Source organism: Silene latifolia, chromosome 11 (assembly GCF_048544455.1).
Source record: "Silene latifolia isolate original U9 population chromosome 11, ASM4854445v1, whole genome shotgun sequence".
NCBI lineage: Eukaryota > Viridiplantae > Streptophyta > Magnoliopsida > Caryophyllales > Caryophyllaceae > Silene > Silene latifolia.
In genome coordinates, this window is record NC_133536.1 from 49,684,127 (window position 1) to 49,688,673 (window position 4,547).

The 4,547-nt window shown below is 41.1% G+C and overlaps 1 non-coding gene across 1 annotated transcript; it reads right to left on the bottom strand.

Moving 5' to 3' along the window:
* Nucleotides 1–1,288: 1,288 nt before the first annotated feature.
* On the bottom strand, nucleotides 1,289–1,395 carry LOC141616318 (small nucleolar RNA R71). Its single transcript, XR_012530674.1, has one exon. It is a non-coding gene; the product is annotated as a small nucleolar RNA R71 (small nucleolar RNA).
* Between the last annotated feature and the right edge of the window lie 3,152 nt (nucleotides 1,396–4,547).

Below are 4,547 nucleotides of genomic sequence, written 5' to 3' on the forward strand. Positions count from 1 at the left end.
AAATGCTAAGCCTATGAATCCTTGCATTTACTATCATCTTCTATCTTTTCAATGAGACTTGTAAGACATAACCCAACTCGAGTCTTGTTAGACCATGCATGTGTTGAGTAGGAAAGATTAAGTCGACTTGTAGGTGTTGTACAATCTGATCGATTCGGCTCGGGACCCAAACTTTCCTAGGATTGTAAGATATAACCCAACTCAATCCATCACAACAATAATTGCTTGCTTATAATTTGAGAACATGTTTGTATGATCATATCCCATGATTCCCCTATGAACCCATGACACCCTAGTGCCTTTAATCAATTGTTTACACCCCTCATTTTATTCATCTTGCTAGTTTATTTTCATTGTTATTTTAGTTTAGTAACCTTCTACATCAACCCAATTTGTGACACCCCTAGACACTACTAGTTACAATAGAATTCTCATTTCAATACCCGTCCCTTGGGATCCGACCTTTACTTGCCTCTTTACTAATTGTAGAGTTGTTTGTGAAGTATAAATTGTGTTTTGTATCGACCATTGACCAACGACCACATATGTTTAATTGTGAACACCAAATGGCTCCGATCAAAAATGGCGCCGTTGCCGGGGACGGTGTTTAATTGATTTAAGCTTTCTTTTATTGTTATTAGTTGTGTCTTTTTCACCTTGGGGAAGTAAAACTCCTCAAGGTTTGTTCTAATTGTTTTCTAGTTGTTTGATATTTTGCATGTCTAGAAGGTTACAAAGATATTTGTTACCTTTTGACCGTGAAATCGAAAGAACCTTGACGAATAATAGGAGAATTGTTAGGAGGAATTTGGGAGGTGTTGGTGAAGTTGTTCAACCCACTAGTGAGTTTGTCAATCCTTTCGCAATAGAAGGAGAAGAAAACCCATTAAACAATACCACACAAAATCCACCTACAATGCCTAAATTCTCGTCACACTCTATACCCACCGAGGAGGATCTACCAAATGGTACTCCTACCCCACAACATCTCACCGGAAACTTTATTGCCAAGTCCGCCTTCATCCAACTAGTTGAGAGGAGCCAATTCGGGGGAATGCCTAGTGAGGACCCTCATTCTCATATGGAAACCTTTTGCGATTATTGTGAAGCTATCTCTCAAACGGGCGTGACTCAAGACCAAATAAGATGGGTCTTATTTCCTTTTTCGTTAATCGGCACCGCAAAGCAATGGTTGAAGGGCCTTGATAAGGCCACCCTTGGAATAGATTCTTGGAAGAAGTTAGCTCTAGCTTTCTACAAAAAATTCTACCCACCGGAAAAGACTAACATGCTAAGAGCTCAAATCACGGGTTTTAAGCAAAGGGATGAAGAATCTTTGTATGAAGCTTGGGAGCGGTTCAAAGGTATTTGTCGCTCATGTCCTCACCATAGACTTAGCGAATGGTTTTTAGTGCAACAATTTTGGAATGGTTTATATGAAGATTCAAGGAACATTCTCAATATGGGATCAAATGGAATGTTCACCGAAGTTGATGACAATCAAACATGGAACAAGATTGAGGAAATGGCGGTCCATAATTCACAATATAGTAGACCTCGCAAGGCTACTAGAGGAGGAAAGTATGAAGTGGATTCCGTTACTCAATTGGGTGCTCAACTTAGTGCTCACATTGACACAATCAACTTGAAGTTTGAACAAGCTATGGCTAGACTTGAGGAAAACTCAAAATCATCAAAGCACCATGTCAATGCCATGACGGCATCCTCATCAATCCCAAGCGGGATATGTGAGAATTGTGGAACCTTGGGTCATGACTCAAGTGAATGTAGGGGAACAACCGAACAAGTTAATGCTTTCCAAGCTTACAAAAGTGGTACCCCTTATTCAAATTTTTACAATGAAAACACCAAGTTCCATCCAAATCTCTCATACAAAAGCCAAAATGTTCAAAACCCTCAAACAACATACACTCCACCACCCATGAGAAATCAAAATCAAAGACCCTTTTTCAATCAAAACCAAGGCTACCAAAATCAAAATCCATACAATCACCAAAATGACCAAGGTTTTGATGTCCAAAAAGCGGTCCTCCAAATGCAAAAGAATCAACAAGAATTTTTCACTCAAATGCAAAAAGATAGCCAAGCAAAGGATACCACCATCAACACCATTCTAGCTCACACCAAGATGTTGGAAACACAATTGACCCAACTAGCATCTTCAAGCTCACAAAGACAAAAGGGGCAATTACCACCTCAAGGTAATCCCCCTAGACATGAAACGGTTAGTGCCATTCACTTGAGAAGTGGTACAAGATATGAAGCACCGAAGAAGCAAGTTGAGGATGAAGTTGTGAGAGCTAGTGAGAATGAAGTTGTGGTGCAAGGTCCCAAAGAAGGGGAATCATCAAGAGAAGAAAGTTCAAAGAAAAATGAAGACAAAACCAAAGAGAAGGAACCCATTGTGATTAGACTTCCTTTTCCAAGTCGTCAAGCCAAGCCCAAATTTGATGATCAACTTGGAAAGTTCATGGAGATTGTGAAGAACTTAGAAGTCTCAATTCCTTTCACGGAATTAATCAATCACGTTCCGGCCTATGCAAAGTACATGAAAGATATCCTCACAAAGAAGAAGTCGATCCGGAAACTTGAGACTATCGCCTTCACTAAGGTGAGTAGTGCAATACTTCAAGGGAGTTCACCTCCAAAGTTAAAGGATCCGGGAAGCTTCTCAATACCGTGTACCATTGGCGACACGACGATCAACAAAGCCTTATGTGATCTAGGGGCTAGTGTGAGTGTCATGCCGTACTCGGTGAGTAAAAGGTTGGGAATGGGAGAGCTTAAATGCACCAATATCACTCTTCAAATGGCCGATAGATCGACGAAGACACCATTAGGGATATGGGAAGATGTCCCCGTGCGAATTGGGAAGTTTTTCATCCCGGTGGACTTTGTCATTGTTGATATGGAGGAAGATTCCAACATTCCAATCATCTTAGGAAGACCTTTCCTACACACCGCGGGTGCGGTGATTGATGTGAAACATGGAGAGCTCACTCTAGAAGTGGGAGATGAAAGCATAACTTTTAATCTTGACAAGACCATGAGAGCTCCTCGTTTGCATGAGCCATGTTTCATGATTGACCATTATAGCCGAAAAGATGAAAGAAAGAAATCGGAACTCCAATGGAGGAAGAATGTTGAAGATGCTCCATTCAAAGAGCAAGTGAATTGTGACAAGGAGAGCTTGCAAAGCTCATCAAAATCAACCAAGGAAGAAGATGATGGCTTCATTGGCCAAGAGAAGAAATTGGGAGAGTTGTCTCCATCTAAGCAAGAGATTTTCAATGATCAACTCAATGAAGTTTGTGGTCTTTGGGACGACGAATTTGAAGGGATCTTTAATCCCTACATTGGGCATGCCATCGATCATGATCAACAACAAGGGCCACGGTCTATTGAGGACCTCTACCACAACAATGAACAAGCTTTCGATTACTTCTTCAAGGTGTTGAGCAACATCAACAACACCTTGAACATGCCCCCTTGACATCTCATCAAGAATGAGAGTTTGGTGGAGTCCTCCCTAAACCACCACTTGTAAATATTTCTAACTCCCTAACTTACTTTTCAATTTTTGTATTGCATTTTTGTCATTTTTGGATTTTATTTACTTTGATCAAAATAATTGTCATGAAAAGAGAGAAGTGAGGGAGGGATTAACAATTTTAATTGATGTGTAGTGCTTTACCTTAGTGTGGGGATGGCAATTGCCTAGGCTATTCATGCCTTAGTAGTGCCCCCACAATGAAGAACACAATTTTTGAAAGCAAGAAAGAAAGAATGATAAGGGAATGCGTATGTGCACGGATGGAACTGAATCCGTGTACACAAGGACCAATCCGAGCGGATTCCTGAGAATCCGCCCGTCTGAAGAAGATCCGAGCGTCCTGCTGAGAAGACGCCCGTCCTGGGCTGAGCTGAAATTGCAAAATTCTTGACTGTCAAAGAATCCGAGCGGATTACTGTAAAGACGCCCGTCTCACAGAATCCGTCCGTCTTTTGAAAAAGACGCCCGTCTTGAAGCTGAAGAAAAACAAAGAAAAATCTCTGGACTAGAATCCGTCCGTCCTGCACAAAATCCGCCCGTCTCATCACAGAAGAATCCGAGCGGATTCCCCAGAAGCCGCCCGTCTCTAGGCGGGATTTTGAAATTTTTGAAGCTGTAGAATCCGCACGGATTGCGCCCAATCCGCACGGATTGTCCCTGCGTCCTAAAATGTCGAGCTCTTTATAACCCATCCCACCTTCATTCATTCATTCATTCATTCATAAACACTACCCACAACATCAAAACCCTCATCCTCTCCATCTCAAAAACAAAAACCCTCAACAAAATCCACCAAAATCAAATCAAACCATCTTTCAAACAACAAATCAATCACTCCATCTTCATCAACAATCAAAACCAAGAACAAAATCTTCACCCTTTGAGTCGATTTTTGTTCTCATAAAGGCAAAGCCTTTTACCTTCAAATCGATTTGGGCATTCTACAAATTGAAGATTTTTGACTCTTCACTTG